General features: G+C 45.0%; 1 long non-coding RNA gene across 2 annotated transcripts; it reads left to right on the plus strand.

Annotated features, from left to right (window-relative positions):
• Positions 1 to 11,806: 11,806 nt before the first annotated feature.
• LOC123115431 (uncharacterized) lies at positions 11,807 to 13,400 on the plus strand. 2 transcript variants are annotated; one of them, XR_006456609.1, is made up of 3 exons: positions 11,807 to 12,301; positions 12,476 to 12,559; positions 12,638 to 13,400. It is a non-coding gene; the product is annotated as an uncharacterized lncRNA (long non-coding RNA). The 2 variants fall into 2 exon arrangements; XR_006456608.1 differs by having other exon boundaries at positions 13,035 to 13,106.
• The last annotated feature ends 5,462 nt before the right edge of the window (positions 13,401 to 18,862 follow it).

Consider the following 18,862-nt stretch of genomic DNA (forward strand, 5'->3'; position numbering starts at 1 on the left):
GTATGTGGGTTGCGTAAATCATATTCACTGTTTTGACCTCTGGTGGAATTTTTTTCTGTCCCTCAGTGTTTGGCTGGCGAGGCTCATCCTCGTCTTCACTTGGCATCTCCCTCCCCTTGTGTTCGGCGTTTAGCTTGCCAGCCTACTTGAAGACCCAGCATTCTCTGTTGGTGTGATTTGCAGGTTTCTCGGGGGTGCCATGAATCTGGCATGATCTGTCTAGAATTTTGTTTAGGCTAGACGGTCCATCTCAGCTGCCTTTAGATGGCTTTTTCCATTGACCGGGTCGAGAGCCCCTGAATCTGGCATTTACCATCGTGTTGTCTGGGCTGTCTTCATTATTTCGATGCTTGTTTTTATTGCGTCGCGGCTTCCCGTTGCCGTACCTGAGTTCGGATGTGCCTGGGTCGCTGGTGCCGCTACGGGCCAACCAACTGTCCTCGCCCGCGCAGAAGAGGGTCATAAGGCTTGTTAGGGCTGCCATTGTCCTTGTTTTTCCTGGCCGAGGTGTCTGGCGAGCCATTCGTCCCGGACACTGTGTTTGAAAGCCGCTAAGGCTTCGACATCCGGGCAGTCGATGATTTGATTCTTCTTGGTGAGAAATCTGTTCCAAAGCTTACGGGCTGACTCTCCGGGTTGTTGGATTATGTGACTTAAATCGTCTGCATCCGGAGGTCAGACATAGGTCCCTTGAAAATTAGCCCTGAAAGCATCCTCATGTTCCTCCCAACTTCCAATTGAGTTTTCGGGGAGGATTTTCAACCAGTGCTGAGCTGGTCCTTTCAACTTGAGGGGCAGGTATTTGATGGTGTGGAGATCATCTCCGCGAGCCATGTGGATGTGAAGAATAAAGTCCTCAATCTAGACCGCAGGGTCTGTTGTTCCGTCGTATGCCTCTATGTTTACGGGTTTAAATCCCTCTGGAAATTCAGGATCCAGCACCTCATCGGTGAAGCACAGGGGGTGTGCGGCACCCCTGTATTTGGATGTGTCATGGCATGCTTCCGACGGTTGTAGTGTTCGGTGTTGATTCTGAGATGGCATTCGATCAGTATAGTCGTTTTGGTGGCCGTGATCCTGCGCCGGGGCATGCTTCCTAGATCCATAGATGGACCTGGCCATACCGGCTCTTTTGTCCAGGTGCTCACGTAAATCGTGTGCTGACTTGTGTGCGGCGTCATTAGTCGCCCTGTCGCGGCCATGGGGTGGTCGGTCCGGCAGATCGGCCGTATTATTTTTCGGCGGAATGAGCTCTATAGCCTCGCCGTCGAATTCGGGCAGCAGCTTGCGCTTTGGGTAGCTCTTTGTGTGGCGATCGCCACCGTATTTTTCATCAGTGTTGAGCACTTTGTTCCATCTGCAGTTGAGCGTGTCCTGCGCGGCCTTAAGCCTTTGCTTCTGCTTCTTCAAGCTCCTCGCGGTGGCGATAAGCCTTCTGTGGAGGTTCTCTTGTTCCAAGTGTTTTTCCGGGATGATGAATGCATCATCGTTCGGACTATTCTCCTCTCCAGAGAAAGGTTGATTTGTTTTACCCTCGGCATCGCTGTGATCGGACAGCGGCCCCGGACTATGTTCGCCGTCCCCTGGCTCATCCTGCTCCATCGCTGGGTCCATGGGGTCGTCGTTACCTTTAGAGTCGTCCGGGGTATTATTCTTTCTTGTGCCGTTATCGTTGTTTTTGCTGTGGCGGGATTTAAAGCGGCTCCACTGACGTCGGCGTTTTGGTTTCTTCTCAAGAGGATTATCCTCCGTTGCATCCTTCCATTCCTCGCCATTGTTTAATTTGGGTGTGTCCATCATGTATATATTATATGATGAGGTGGCTGTCCAGCGCCCTTTGGGCGGTGGTTCCTGTTCTTTTCCGGCATCGTCGTCCATACCGTCGATGTCTTCAGAGTCAAAGTCAATCATGTCGGTTAAGTCGTCGACAGTGGCTATTAAGTGGGTGGTGGGTGGGGAACGAATTTCTTCGTCGTCCGCTTCCCAGTCAAGCCGGACATAGTTCAACCAAGAGTCTCCTGAGAGGGAGAGAGATTTTAATGAGTTAAGCACGTCGCCCAAGGGAGAGTGCTGAAAGATATCCGCGGAGGTAAACTCCATGATGGGTGCCCAATCAGGTTTGATGGGCACAGATGTACGCGGTTCCGAGCCTATGGCCAGAGATGAGTCCGACGGTCCGATGACGCAAACCTCATTGGAGGAGAAGTCTGTGTTCGGCTCTATCGCCGCTGAGTGTGCGGCTTCCATGACGGGGTCTATCCACCCGTCCTCGGATGGCACGGTCTGCTCCGGATCTAAGGCCAGGGTAGCTACAGGTGAGTTCTCCTGAACACCGTCCGATGGCAGATCTAAGTCATGGTCATTGTGACTGTACGACACACCTGTCATGGGCTCGAATCCGTCGAAGATCATGTCTCCGCGGATGTCGGCAGTGTAGTTCATGCTTCCAAACCCGACCTGATGGCCAGGGGCGTAGCTATCGATCTGCTCCAGATGGCCAAGCGAATTGGCCCGCAGTGCGAAGCCGCCGAATACGAAGATCTGTCCGGGGAGGAAAACCTGACTCTGGATCGCATCATTGTGGATGATTGAAGGAGCCAACAAGCCTTATCGTGACGACACAGTGGAACTCTCGACGAAAGCACCAATGTCGGTGTCAAAACCGGCGGATCTCGGGTAGGGGGTCCCGAACTGTGCGTCTAAGACTAATGGTAACAGGAGGCGGGGGACACAATGTTTACCCAGGTTCGGGCCCTCTCTATGGAGGTAATATCCTACTTCCTGCTTGATTGATCTTGATGATATGAGTATTATAAAAGTTGATCTACCACGAGATCGTAGAGGCTAAACCCTAGAAGCTAGCCTATGATTATGATTGTCGTTGTCCTACGGACTGAACCCTCCGGTTTATATAGACACCGGAGGGGGGCTAGGGTTACACAGAGTCGGTTACAGAGAAGGAAATCTACATATCCGAATCGCCAAGCTTGCCTTCCACGCAAAGGAGAGTCCCACCCAGACACGGAATGAAGTCTTCAATCTTGTATCTTCATAGTCCAACAGTCCGACATAAGCATATAGTCTGGCTGTCCAAGGACCCCCTAATCCAGGACTCCCTCAACGGGTGCGAGAGAGATGAGAACAGGGTGAGATGAGTTAATTCGTGATTCTGGGGCAATTAATTCGGGATAAGGAGTGATTAAGGGGGAGCGTGGATGCAAAAATCAGGGGAATAGTTTGGAAAGTTGGCACAGGAATTTTACTGCATCTCCTAGCCGTGAGATCCAACATGGATCAACGACACACGGCCGGTCTGACGAATGCTCTCTAATCAGACGACATCTAGAGGTTAGTGTTTCCCTTTATTCTAGTCTGAACCTTCTTTGCTTTTTCTATGGGAGCCGCTAGGCATGTCCTATCAGACTAGTCGAAGGCCGTACGATTAGAAGGGTGTTGAACGTTCGATCTTGTGGAGGAAGCCCTGCTTTTGACAGATTAGAGTTCCTGATTTGTTGGTAACTACTCCCGTCAATTTTATCCTTTTGTAGCTTCTCAATCTGTTAACTCGTAGTATTACGTAACTTTGATTTGCTTTGAAGAATCACGCCTGATCTCTTTGAAAACATATCCGGTAGTTTTGAAAAAAATGGTACATTGTGATTTTTCCTAATGATTAATCTCTAAAACTAATTGTATGGTTTATTATGTAAGATATTTTTTCACAATGGAACATGTTTTTATGCAAAAGAAACATTCTTCATGACAAATGGAAGCACCACTATTCTATCAATTTTTTTTTGCAACTCAAGAATCTTTCATTCATTAACTGACAGTAGTTCAATCTCCAAAAAAAGAAAAAAAACGATCATAGTTTATCAGTAAACATCTACTTCTGCAAGCTGAAGCTTGCTTAGCACACAACTGTGCACCTACATTGGCTCCACGTCCAATGAAAGACAATTGGAGAAACTCCAAATTCCTGCTGAGCTCTTTAGCGTTAAACTCTAGAATGAATGAGCTCTTTAGCGTACAATCTTCATGATCCGGCAGCGCTTCGCCGTCCATAGCTTATCATCGTCCGGGAATTAGAGGGAGGATATTAGACCATAATGGGCTTCTACTTGTGAGGATTAGAGAGGATCTAGATCTAGATCTAATTGGATCAACTAGAACGAACTAGAGGAGGCTCCAAAACTTGTGTATACAAAAGTGCCAAAACCTCAAGTATATATAGGTTGGAGGAGATGGGAGGGGTCACCACAAGGGGGGAAGGTTTCCTCCCCATTTGGCCGGCCAAAGAGGGGGAGTTCTCCTCCAATTCGGCCTCCCACTTGGCTTGTCCAAGAAGCTAGGTGGGCGCCTCCCATATTGGGCCTATGTGGTCCAATATTCTTTCCACCACTTGGCCTTTCAATGCCTGTTGATATTTAATTAAATATAAAAACATCATAACTATTTTAGAGTCTTTTATAATTAATTTAACATCATCGGAAATTTTTTCCACCTATATACTATTTATCGATATTACCGGGTAAACCCCAAAACCCTTCCGGTGACCCCGAAACGCTCACAGTGTTACATATGACGTTTGAGCAACCCCATGTATAGGAAGAATTGACTACTATACTCTCTTGGTCTAAGAAACTAAAGTACATGTTAACTCTTTGTGTTATAACGATTGAATTATGACGATAGCATCTCAAAGTATAAGAAACAAGTTCGAGTGAATTCAATATGACCGTTCTTTTAACATCATATCCTCAATCTTGTTTTGAGAGTATTGTTACACTTGACGATGTCTCAAGATTCGGAAAACATGATCCCAAACAACACTTGTTTCAGTCTTAGAGGCAAGACTAGGCATCCGTTTTTTACCGTTCATCATTCCACACGTGCATGTGAGTTTTGCACTCAATCACGTATCCTAGGATCATAGTAGTTATAGGATAAATATAAACTCTTAATTATAAACAAGGAAATATAACAACACAATATTGTTGCCTCTAGGGCATATTTCCAATAGACTCCCACTAGCAGTAGAGTCAGTAATCTAGTTAGCACATTAAGGACAGTAAAACTGCACCTAATCCCTGCCCTCTCAAGCCCTTAACATCCTGGTCCGTCCGATTTCGTCTTTAAACGTTTTTTGGCCGTCCGATCAAACTGTAAGCGTGATACATTTTTTTTTGAAATAAACATCCTCTTTATTTATTAGTAATAATGGTTACATCGTCTATAAGAAAATTTACAATATCATTCATAGGTTCCTCAAACCAGTCCTTTGTCTCAGAAAATTTGGCTACTCTAGCAACTTCATGAGCTACTTTATTTGCCTTCCTATTACAGTGTTCAAATCTAACTAACGAAAAATCACAAACCAAAAAATAACAATCATCAAACACAGCTGCCGCCGCTCCCGCTGTATGTCCTCCATTCTTCATCGTGTCAATTACTTCCATATTGTCAGAGTTAACAACAAGTCGGTTACTTCCCGCCTTTTGTGCAAGTAATAAGCCAAAACGTAGTGCCATGGCTTCTGCTGTTAAAACATCTGCACACCAATCCATCTTCCAATTCCCTCCAACAATAAATCTTCCTTTATCATCTCTAAGTACAGCTCCCGCTGTGCCTCTAAGCATGTCTTGATCGAAAGAAGCATCGACATTTAATTTCACAAAACCTAGAGGGGGTCTCGTCCATCCCTCTATTTTATTTGTTGCCTTGGAGGATTGGGCAATAACATAGTTCGTCGTTATAGCACGGGCTCCCATCGAAATTTGGTATGCATCTTGGGTCTTCCCCTGATGAACTAGCGAACGTCTTTCCCACCATAAATACCAGGCTGTTATAGCGATCAGTTCGCGAACATTCTGTGTGCCCAATATAGATAGCTCATGTTCTGGCATAAAAATTAGAAATTCAAGTACTGCCTCTCCCGCACGATCGACCGCACAGGCTTTTTTAATGGCTTCGTGCAATCCCAGTTTCTCCCACACCTCTTTTGCCTTTTGACATAAAAATAATAAGTGTTTTGTATCTTCATGCCCGTTTGAACATGATGGGCAGGTGGGCGAAACTTTCATATGTCTATTAGCAAGTGTAACACGACACGGGAGGGTTCCATGTAAGGTACGCCAAATAAAGATCTTCACTTTTGCTGGACAAGATAATTTCCAAATCTTGCTCCAAATAGTATTGACATTTATTCCTCCAATGCCATCTGAGTGTTGCAATTTCCTCCCATGTTGGGCTTTCCATTCCTCCAGATAAGCAGAACGAACCGTGAACAGTCCATTCTTTGTAAAGCTCCAAGCTATGAAATCCGACATGTCATACGTGGGGAGGGGGATCGTAAGCACTCTCTGGACATCAATTGGCCACAACGTTTGTCTTACCAAATCTTCATCCCAGCAATTGTTGATTGGATCTATAAGATCAGCAACTTTTGTTAGAAGCTGCCCTCTTCTAGGAGTGATAATTTTCCTATTTGCCCCATTCGGGATCCATGCATCTCTCCAGATATCAATATTCTGTCCATTACCAACTCTCCAAATATAACCTTTTTTGAGAGAATCCACTCCGGCCATGATGCTTTGCCACGTGAAAGAGGATCCTTTTTTCAAACTCGCATTCATTAAATCTCCATCTGGAAAATATTTAGCTCTCAAAATTGTAGCACATAGTGAATCAGGGTTATCAAGCAGGCGCCACGCTTGTTTGGCTAATAAGGCCAGATTGAAACAATGTATGTCTCGAAAACCCATTCCTCCTTGGTCTTTTGGTACACACATCTTCCACCATGCCATCCAATGCATTCTCTTCTGATTGTCTTCATCACCCCACCAAAAATGCGACATCGCGTCAATGATTCCTTTACAAATCTTTTTAGGAATTTTAAAGACGGACATTGCATAAGTTGGGATAGCTTGTACAACCGATTTGAGAAGGATTTCCTTTCCTCCTGCTGATAGCAACTTTTCCTTCCAACCACTGATTTTCATAACAATTCGGTCTATTAAGAATTGGAAACAATCACTTTTGTCCATACCCACATTTGAAGGCAGACCCAAATATTTGTCATTGAGAGCTTCAGTCATAATGTTCAGAATAGTACATATATGCGCCTTATCTTCCACTTTCGTGTTGGGACTAAAAAATATACTAGATTTTTCAACACTCACCATTTGCCCCGATGCAGCACAATAAGCATCCAAAACTGCTTTCAGCGCCTCCGCGTTCATGGAATTAGCTTGCATCAGGATTAATGAATCGTCCGCGAAAAGGAGATTTGAAATAGATGGGGCATCTCTGCTAACTTTAATTCCAGAAATACTTCTATTCTCCTCTGCATTAGCTAGGAGTGCAGTCAGGCCTTCCGTACATAACAAAAATAAATATGGGGAGAGAGGGTCCCCCTGCCTCAGTCCTCTAGATGGTTTGAAGCTCTCTGTTTCTTCCGTGTTAAAACGAACCCGATATTCCACCGAGGTCACACATTGCATAATTAAATTCACCCAATCCTGCTGAAAACCTAGTCTCAACATGATTTCCTTTAAAAAAGGCCACTCCACTCGGTCATATGCTTTGTGCATGTCTAGTTTTATTGCACACAGGCCCTCTTTACCGGTCCTTTTATTTTTTATTTTATGGAAACATTCATAAGCCACTAAGATGTTATCTGTAATCATTCTTCCAGGCACAAAAGCACTTTGGGTAGGGCTAATAATATCTGGGAGGATTGTCTTCAGACGAGCAGCAATCATCTTTGAAATGACTTTATACACCACATTGCACAAACTGATTGGTCTAAATTGAGTTACCTTTTCCGGGGAGTTAACTTTTGGAATCATTACTATTGTAGTATCATTCCAACCATCAGGTATAGTACAGGTATTCACTGCTTGGAGAACCTCTTCAGTCAAATCATCTCCTAACATAGTCCAAAATCTCTTATAAAAAATGGCGTGAAGGCCATCTGGCCCCGGCGCCTTTAAATCACCAATGTCAAAAAGTGCCTTCCTAACCTCTTCAGCCGTGTAGGGGCAAGGAGAGCCCTATTCATCTCATTCGTTACTTTTCTTTTTACAAGGGAGAGGATCTCATGGTTCGGTTGATTAACTTCTGAAGTAAACAGGTTAGAAAAATACCCCAGAATATGATTCTTCATCTCCGTGTCTTTTACCCAAACCCCATTATAGTCAAGCAATTTTTTTATCTGATTCCTCTTCTTTCTAGCTGTTGCGGCATTATGGAAAAAAGAAGTATTTCGGTCACCATGCAATAACCAGTTTGCTCGACCCCGTTGTAGCCAGTGTATCTCCTCTTGTTCCAATAAATTTTCAATCAATACAATAGTCTCCTTTTGACGTGCAAGAGAGGTAGCATTCACAGGCCCTCTCCGTAATTTTTCTAAATCTTTTTTTAGTTTGTTGATTCTTTTTTTCGGACCCTTAAGGATATCACGATCCCAAGTGTGCAAATCTGCATGTACCGCTCTTGTACGATCAGCGAGAGACGGCCCTATGCCCAACATCTTCGCTTTTTCCCAAGCTGTACGTACAATTTCTGTAACCGTATCTTCTTTCAGCCATCGAGCTTCAAAATGTTTCCTTCGACTTTTTGAGCGGTCAAAAATATTATCGTCAAAATATTCCGTGTCTAAAATAATAGGGCGATGGTCTGAGTGTACATGTTCTTCGTTAATAACCGCCGCTCGAGGGAATTTATTCGCCCAATCCACATTACAGACCGCTCGATCTAGTCTTTCCCTGATTTCGCCCCTCCTCCATGTAAATAAGTCACCCATACAACCCATATCTGCTAGTCCACATTCTCCCAGACAATTACGGAAATCTCTCATCATCACATTTGGTCTCACATTCCCTCCCTCTTTCTCTGATGATAACAAAATTTCATTAAAATCTCCTAAAACTACCCATGGGTGATCGCCCTTCTCATACAAATTTCGAATATCAGCCCATGACAAAGCACGGTCACTCCAGTTGGGGTGCCCATAAAAGCCGGTTAAACGCCACTGTACAGTATTCCCTTTCATAAAAACAACATCAATAAAATTATTTGACACATAGTTCAACTCAACTTTATTCATATTCTGATAAAACAAAACAAGACCACCCGCCCGGCCATCGCTCTCAACTACAAACATTGAATCGAAATTTAAAACTCGACGAAGCTCATCGGCTTTACATTTATTTAAGTGAGATTCTGAAAGGAAAATTAGCTCTGCTTTGGTACGCTCCTGTAGATCCAAGAGCTCGCGAACCGCCGTGGGAGAGAGCATCCCACGACAGTTCCATCCAATGATTCTCATTTGGCCCGGCGTACCTCCTCTTCGGAGGCCGCCGATGCGCCATCATCTCCAACCGACTCCCTTCTCTGCTGCCCTGGAGCCTCTTCTTTCTCCTCAACTTCTTTTGATACGTGTGTAACCACCCCATTCCCATCTCTCACAGCTTCCACTCTACCCATACATACACGCTTAGAGGAAACATTTATGTCCCCATACAGAATACGCTCATAGCTATCCATGGTTTTCTCAAAAGAGAAATCCAGCTCACTACCAGTTGCTGGAGCTTCATAGAGGCTTCTTTTTTTACCTATAGTGTTCTTGCGTGCTCCCTCTGAACTTCCAATTCCTCCTCCCTTCTTTCCTTTCCTGCCCTTTTCTTTTGTCTTTCCCTGCATGGATTTCTTTGTAGCATTGAAAGTGTAAAAAGGGGTGTCAGTTGTATTTTTTGTAGCAAGTCTTGCAGCAACAGCCCCGACAGCGCCTCCAGCACCCCCGGGCGAAAGAGGAGTTGATCACCCCATTGCAGAGCCTCCCTACTCTCCTGGCCGACCGGGTTAGGCTGGTATGCTGCCATAGCCGCAATAGACCTGATGGGGGAAGTACTATTCCCCTGATGCAACATGTCCTGGCCCGCCTGGCCAGGTACAGCAGCCTTGGTGGGAGCCGCTCCCCCCACCAGCGCTTGGCCCTCCTGGCCTTCGCTAGTAGGGGGTGCAGGGGTGTATGTTGATGCATTCTGGTCCTCCTGACCATGATCATCACCCCACATGGAGTGTTGGGACGCTACAGGGAGACAACCCTCCTGGCCGTCCCGCAGCGCCCCCTTGATGGGCGCCCTTCTGGCCGCCAGTCCTTGGCCCTCCTGGCCAAGGCTAGCGCGCTCGAGTGGCCCGCGCTCCAGGTCCACCTGACCCGAGGCAGCTCCTACGGGCACCGGCAGAGAAGGTACTTGCCCCCGGTCCTCCTGACCGAGCAAGTGGCCTCCCTGGACTGGACATCCAGTCGCCAGGATAGACGATGCAGCACCTTTCTCTTTCACAGTGAGATCACTCACAGCTTTGGTGACTTTGATCACCATACCTTCAGTAGCCTTTGAGATGTTTTTTCTACTATAACCCGAGTACACAAGAGCTCTTCTACTAGCTGTATTTCCCTTCCAGTAGGCCTCTACACTGAGGTTTTTTGCAAAAACAGCTACTCTACTCTCTTTAGGAATCCTACAGAACCTTTCCGACGTATGGCCTACAAGCCCACAACACTCACAATATGACGGCAACTTTTCATAACGAACATCAAAATAACGTTTTTCTTTGCTGCCTAGAGGAGTGAATTCTACTCTACTCTTGATTGGCTCGTGTAGCGGGACTTCCACACGAACACGCAAAAACTTTTCTACTATCATGTGATTTTGGTGTGAGATGGTTATCACCTCCCCAATTTGGCCCCCTAGAGACGAACCCACATCTTCAGTTTTAAGCTCAAATGGTAGATCACGAACCTGGGCCCAAATAGCCATGGTTCCAAGATCCACCTCCGTCGGGTTACCCTTGCCATTGAACTCGGCGAAGATGATCCCATCCCGCTTATGGTGCCACGGTTGTGCCTTCAACACAAAGCGTTTGTCCACGTCGGCGGAGAAGTTCAGGATGAACCTCCCGTCGTCGCTGTCCACCTCCTGGATGGTGACCTCGCCTTGCAGCCTCCAAGCCGACGAAGCACGAAGGTCATCAACTAGGACCTGCGGGTGAACTTGGAAAGGCGACAGAAATCGGCCCACCACCAAGAAACCCCTCACAGCCCTCCTGGCAGCCTCCAAATCGATGACCAGCGATGAGCCATCCCCACAAGGCTGCCTGGACACCTTCATCTTCTCGCCCTCAGGTGAAGTAGTCAGAGAACCGCTCCCCATGATCGCCGGCACACTCCCCGATCCCTGACCCACCTCCCTCTCCGCCTCCCCCTTTCTCTCCATCTCTATCTCTCCCTTACTCACTAAATCAACTCGTACAGGGAAGGGACTCAAAAAGGAAAACAGAAAAGCTTGCTGTGTATGGAGAGCTGAAGACTCGAGACCCCCCCCCCTCTGCTGTAGATATAGTTCCTCCCCTCACCCAAATACGCCAGCAGCATGATGAGAATTGTGCATTTATCAAAAAATAAACGATCATAAATGGGCAGTTTCCAAAATAAAGAGGCACTAATTTCTCTTTTTTCCTTTAAAATACAGATAACGTTCATCCCCTGATTTCCCTCTTTCTCTTTGATATCTGTCAGAGAAAAAATCTCTCTGTAATCCAACGCAATCACAGTAGTTTCCATACTAGTAGCGTGATACATTGAGCAACTGGACCGACTGTCCTATGCGCAGCTGCTCCCGTGACCAAATCGGAGGCCTGTGGTTAATCGGGCCCTCAGCCTTGCGTGAAGCCCACTTTGATCTTGCAGAAAAAACTAGCGAGCGAGCAACCTTCGTTTGTTCCTCACGCTGCCCCCTCCTCTCCCCGCCGCCGCAGCCCATGATGGAATTTCCTCCCTCGTCGCTTCCCCGCACGGCCGCACGCCACCGTCGCCGCCTACGCCTCCGGATCCCTCGCCCGCCTCGCGGCCACTCACGCCAACATCCTCGCCCTGGACGACTCCCTATTGTTGCTCATCGCGCCCCTCTCCGCCACCCCGTCTCCCCGCTTAGCCTCATGCCTCGTCAAGGCCGTAGCCACGCTCGTTTCCTGCGTCCTCCGCTCCGGCCCCGCCGGTTCGCGCTAAGCCCCCAACAACCACCCTTCCGTCCAGGCTCTCGCTTCGGGCGCTGACGGGGCACGCTCGGAGCTGTCACGGCAGGCGGCCAGGATGGTCGCCGAGGGGTTGGACGGCGTGGTGTTGTTCCCGAGGCTGTTTGTGATGTTTGTCGTGCTGAGGAAGGGGACGCCGCGTTCGCAAGGGATTTGATTGCTCGGCGAGATCTTGCTGCATTTCGACCGCGGGGATGGGGAGGTATGTGTTTTGTTGTTCTTCTTTTTTGATCAAAGTGTTTTGTTCTTACTCCCTCATTGATGGTAGTATTCAGTTTTCTGGGGATTGCACTTGTTGGCAATGTTGTGAGGAATCTAGGGCACATACACAACATCTCAGTCATATTTAATTTGCCTCCATTTTTTGCACCTGCAGGATAATGAAACAACTTCATCTGAAGCTTTATATAACTCACCTAAGCTTCTACATGGTGTGTTTGACCAGTTACTCGATGATCTGGTAAGCTAATACTAGGCTGCAGTAAATTCCTTGATATATCTGCGCCAACTGAGTGTATCTTGATGTCATTGGCCGCAGCTCAACACTAGGTGTCGTAATATATAATTCAACACAAACAGGGTCTTGAGGTTAATAACTGTGTAAGCATATAAGATCATCTATTTCTGGAGTTAATTTATGTTTTCAGGATATCGGCTTGGATGGTGACTATATCCTACTTGGTACTTCTACTCTTACATAAATTCAGATATGCTCAATTGTCACCATCTATTCAGTTGCATACTTGAATGAGGGTTCTTGAGGTTCTAATGTGATATATTGGAGCATCAGAAAGTCTTGTATTATCTTGTTGAAAAGAAGATGTTTTCTTAGCTACAATGGAGATCCTGATACTAATGAAAATGCATTCAATGTTAGTCATATCTGGTCTGATTGCTCAACCTATGATTCATTCCATGCATGTCTTGGTGTATAGTTGTCCTCTTCACACAAATAGTTCCTGGAGGTTAATGATCACGACATTGGAAATCCAGTGTCTGCTTCTACATGTGCTACTTGTTCAATGTCTATAAGAAGATGCTGCGATCTGCACTTCTGTAGTAAGTTCATCTATCTTTTTTGCTTAAAATAAGTACTGATGAAATTATGATATCTTAAAAACTAAAAGATGGGATGTGCTTGTTATTCTTCGACATGCTATTTCAGAACAACACAACCTCTGGCCCTATTATTGATAACATAGGTAGGCTGGGGATGATACATGCGGTTGCATGTCAGAGTCATGTTACGAAGTCCAGTGTCTGCTTCTGCATGTGCTCCATGTTTCATGTCTATAGGAACAGGCCGCGATCTGCACTTATGTAGTAAGTTCATCTATCACTACTAGGAAAAGGCCTACTAATGGCGCACCTAATTTGGCCATTAATGGCGCATTAGTGGTGCGCCATTAGTGCCACGCCATTAGTATATTTTACTAATGACGCATCCCCTGGTGCGCCATTAGTATCTGATATACTAATGGCGCACCACTGATGCGCCATTAGTGTATACATAAGTGCGCCATTAGTATGCCTCCCAGGGGCCATGTATACCCAGGTGCTCTGGCATACTAATGGCGCACAGCAACAAGATGCGTCATTAGTAACCTCGGCATACTAATGGCGCATTGTTATGTGATGCGCCATTAGTATGAATATTAGTTTTTTTTTTATTTTTTATTTTCTGTTTTTTGCACAGGTTACAAAATGTATAATTTGACAAAATATAGACAGCACACATCAATAACAGATTCATTGAATACAATAGAAGATTAGTCTTTGAATACAATTCATCATATTAGTCTCCGAATTGAAAAGACCGAACAAAGATAGAACATTATACTACAAGTCTCGAGACCGCGAGTAGCGAGTTTGTCTTCACATTACAAGTCGATATCGATCATCTAAACTACCATCACATAGAAGAGAGTTGCGGTCATCACGATGAGCATCATCACGATGAAACTCGTCTTCATCCGGTTCGTCCAACGCTCCCTCCCCTCTCCCGCTAGATAGCGGGCGTATCTAGATTCGGCCTCGGCCCTAGTGGTGTACCCTTTGTAACTGTTACCGCTGAATCGGTGAACCTGTCTCCGACACTCCTCCCAGTCGTCGTAGACTCTGGGAACCTTACCCTTGTACACGACATACGTCGGCATCGCTATGCACTAGCCAAACGACACGTTAGTACCAATCCAGAGGACACACGATTTTCTTCGCCTCCTCCAAACTGGTCGGGCACTTGTTCCCCTTTGGAAGACGTTCGTGTCAGAATGACATGTTCTCGTCGAAGCATGCGTCGGTCATTTTGTGTTTTATCTTCATCTCCAGAGCCATGAGCGTTACTTTCAAGCGGGTATCCTCGGGCCTGCATCCTTCATACAATGGAGTAACCGCGTCTAACTCAAGTTGATCCATCTTGGCTTTCTCTCGGGCGGCAGCTCTTGCGTTATCCGTCTGCTTGAGAAGCAGCTCTTGAATATGAGGGTCCTGCACCCAGCCCATGGATGGTCCAGCGTCGTCTGCTTCGCCGGCATCATCATCATGTCCTGCATCTTCTACATGATGACAGTGTACAGCATCACCGTCGTGATCATCTCCTGGGGATTCTTCGTCTTCTCGCCCGCCCGAGCCGCGGTGGTTGTCTTCCTGCCCTTCCTCATTTCTTGCCCGGCCCCCATGGACGACTTCGTAGTCATCTTCATCACCTTGCCACCGATAGCCATCCATGAAACCACGCAAGAGCAGGTGGTCCCGCACCTGCCCGGAATCCGGGTCCGCAATAAGGCTCTTCAGCTTGCATCTTCGACACGGACATCTTATCTTTGTCTCGTTCTTTTGAAGCATCTCGGCCTTCGTGGACCTCAAAAACCTATTCATGATGCATTCGGTCATCGTGCGGACCATGGTCGCCTGTGGGGTAGAGCAAAACGATATTTTAGAACCAAGAAAAATTTTGGCATGACCTTCCCTAAAAATAGGACCAAAAAGAATGCTTAATGCCAAAATTCTCGCCGAAACGGAAATGAATCAACATTCCGACAAAATATTGGCAACTATCGCATTTCAAATACCGGTACACCTCCAAACACAAACACATATGCAACACCACAAACATATGCAACACCATGAACATACATAGATCTAGCTAGGCCATAAAAAGTGCATGTGCACATTGTTGTAGGGAGAACAACATAAATATAGCTTCCCCCCTTACTTACCTATCAAAGCAAGGTAATTTAACCACTTAATTTGAATGAATCTATGGTGGAAATGAGGTGAAAAAGAGGAGGCACCCGAGACAAGGAGGAGGCGGTGAAGAGAATGAAGTGGGGAGAAAGTGAGTGTGGGAGGAGAGGCTGTCCAAAATATCTTGTTGCTGCCCACTTACTAATGGCGCACCAACCATAAATGCGCCATTAGTAATCTAGGTTACTAATGGCGCACTCTCCCTCGATGCGCCATTAGTAGTTTTGCAAAAAAAAACATGCTAATGGCACACTGTCCCACGGTGCGCCATTACTAGTTTAAACTAGTAATGGCGCACCGTGGGACAGTGCGCCATTAGTAGTTTTGCAAAAAAAAGAATAAAAAAATAATAAAAAAAACAACATTAGTGGCGCACTTACTGACAGGTGCGCCATTACTAGTTACAACTAGTAATGGCGCACTTCCTCGGGATGCGCCATTAGTATGTTTGGACAGGCGCGCTAGTTCAAATTTTTTTTGATACTAATGGCGCACCTTGGGCCAGGTGCGCCATTAGTAGTTTCAACATTAATGGCGTATTAGAAGGTGGTGCGTCATTAGTATATACTAATGGCGCACCACTTGTCTGGTGCGCCATTAGTGTCAATCCCATCTATAGCCTTTTTTCTAGTAGTGTATCTACCCTTTTGCTTAAAGTAACTACTGGTGAAATTATGGTATCTTGAAAACTAAAAGATAGGAAGTGTTTGTTACTCTTGACATGCTATTTCTGAACAACACAACCCGTGGCCCTATTATTGGTAGCATAGGCAGGCTAGGAATGATACATATGCTTGCATGTCAGAGTCATGTTACTGGGAGCATCCCAAGTTACAAACATTGAACAACATTGCTAGCGGACCAAATAGAGTTTAGCCCCAAAGTAAGCGGGCACGGATTAATGAACCACTTTGTTATATTCAATTCAATTAGGTGGGCATGGATCAATGAACCACTTTGTTAAAAGCATTTTTGTTTCTTATCATACACTTGTCGTTTGTTTCCTTGGTGTTCCTGTTGTTTCTTGTCATACAAAATATGAGATGAGTTCTTCCGTGAATATTATGTGCGAAATTGTTGTTTTTTCAACATTCTTGAAAAAGTTATTCTTGCAAAATTCTTGTTCTTTTAACATTCTTGGAAAGAAAAATCCGTGTCGCATGCAAGAGAAAATAACACGGCTTGTATCAAATTGAGCAAACCATTTCGTGCCCCTACTGCATGTTATATGCTCAACATAAATATATACCTTGCAAAGAAATTAGGTGTATAGTTTAACCTCGCTGCTTTATTTTGACTCCTTTCGGGTCTCTGCATTATTTGGGATATTCTGGTTTTGTCGTTGTTACTAACAAATCAATAAAATTATGGGTGTATGGTCCATGTTTTATTTTATTATCAAATCAAGAAAAATCTGCTTCTGATTTAGACTTGGTTTGTTTTCTCTCCTAAATGGATGCTTGTAATGAGCTAGGTTATATGGATCTATTACTGTGAATTGCGTTACGGCTTGTGAATTTGATGATTGGTTGGGACTGGACACTATATATGGATGTGGTAGTGTACATATATTGGAAAATAGTACTATATTGCCACGGCTCACTGTTATTTTTTCTTCCTTGCCAATTTGATGCAGGGCTGTCAGTGTAGGGATTGGCGATTGGTTCTGCTTGATTGGCTATATAGAGCTGTCAATTTGCAATGGGTAACTGCCAGGTTACTATCCATATCGGAATGAAATTGTCATGCAGATCTGCATGTTTACCTTAACAGATTGATGTCAAGAAGAACTAGAGCATAGTATCAATTTCCTATTTTCAGATTAGATTATAGGAATGTTTATGACTCAGATTGTGTCTCCTACGGCAGGCATATATATAAATCTTATCTATACTGACGCAATGCAATTGCAAAGACATACCAGAAGAAAGCAAAGCATGGTAGATGAAATGATATATAGTACTCCCTCCATTCTCCAATGAAAAAGGATATTGGGTTTCTACATAATATCCCCTAAACAAATAATACTACAGTTCATATGTATGAATAAGACCTTCATTTTTGCTGAAGGGGCTTTGGTGACACATACTCAGGGTTCTGGTTATTTATGTGTGTTGATTTGTATTTTTTGTTTGCTATGAAAATAAATGATGTGATCTTGTACATGTAGACATCTATCCTTATGCTATAAAGCCTGGATTGGTTGAACCAGTTAACATGATTTTTTAGCTTTGCAGTCTGTGCGTTGTACATTTGGGGAACATGGTCTTTTTTCATGATAATTTGCAATACTTCTTATTTCCAATCCTTTCTTTTATATTGACTGGTATTGACAATCCTGGCATGAACATGGAGGACTGGAAATAGGTAGAATGTTCTTGTAGGTAGGAGATAAACATGCATATTTCGTATCTATATATACTAAGTGAAAATTCCTATCATTCTATAGAACAAATGGACGGGCGCGACAATGCGCGCCATCAATGATCTAGTTTTCATTTACACCATTGGCAATCCGGTGTTTGTCCATGCTCTAGAACGTGAAGTGCTATTCTGAACACCAGTGACAGAAGGGTTTAGTACGGTAACACAGATCCAATCCTTGGGGATTCAAGAGGTCTAATCATAACGCTCAAAGCTCCTGTCTGATTTTATTATTTTAATTATTGAGGCAACCCCGCGTGATGGATATGGCCTGCGGTAGGACAACTAATTCTTTATCCAGGACTAGTGCCGATCAGGATATTATTTGGCACACCCCCCACTTCGGTACGTAACAAGCACATCTCGATGGATGACTTTCAGCGCACAAATTAAGATCATATCTGGTCCCAACACAAATACATGGTTGTAAGCATTAAGACCTCATACCCATACCTCTTTTTATTATAGTGTTTGAACCATGATTCGCTTGATTCATCCGGTCAAAAGTTGGACTTGATCCTTTAACAAAGCTTGCTAGAGATCATCGCTTCAAGGGAACATTTCTCTCGTGGGTTCAATAAACCAAGGTCACATATGGAGAAATAGGTGCGGGATACTTTTTTGTTCCTTTACCAAATCACTAAAAGGAGGTATCACCAACCCCCAACGATAGAACAAATCATGGGACGTTTGAAGATAAAAGGAACTAAGACTTCACAGATTTCCTGAGGAGCATAGAAGTGAGGGTCGGCCGAAGACCAACTCTAGGAAAGCAATTTAAGTTGTCTCACTTCCAGCGGACCTGACCACCCACCTTCTCACAAGCAGTAGACTCACTCGAGGCACACGACTCGCTAAGGACAATGGAGAAAAAGTTAGAAATCTCCCGTTGCGACGAGCAAGGCAAAGTCCCCTTCAATACCCATTACCTCGAAGGACCCGCTGCCATCTGGTGGGACAACACCAAGGAAGTGTAGCCAGTCGAAGAAATCATAAGCTGGGAAGGCTTCAAAGAAAGGTTTCGCAAATACAACATCCCATCCGGGGTCATGAAGGTCAAGCAACGAGAATTCCTCGCACAACAGCAAGGAGG

The sequence above is a fragment of the Triticum aestivum genome, chromosome 5B, assembly GCF_018294505.1.
Source record: "Triticum aestivum cultivar Chinese Spring chromosome 5B, IWGSC CS RefSeq v2.1, whole genome shotgun sequence".
NCBI classification, from domain to species: domain Eukaryota; kingdom Viridiplantae; phylum Streptophyta; class Magnoliopsida; order Poales; family Poaceae; genus Triticum; species Triticum aestivum.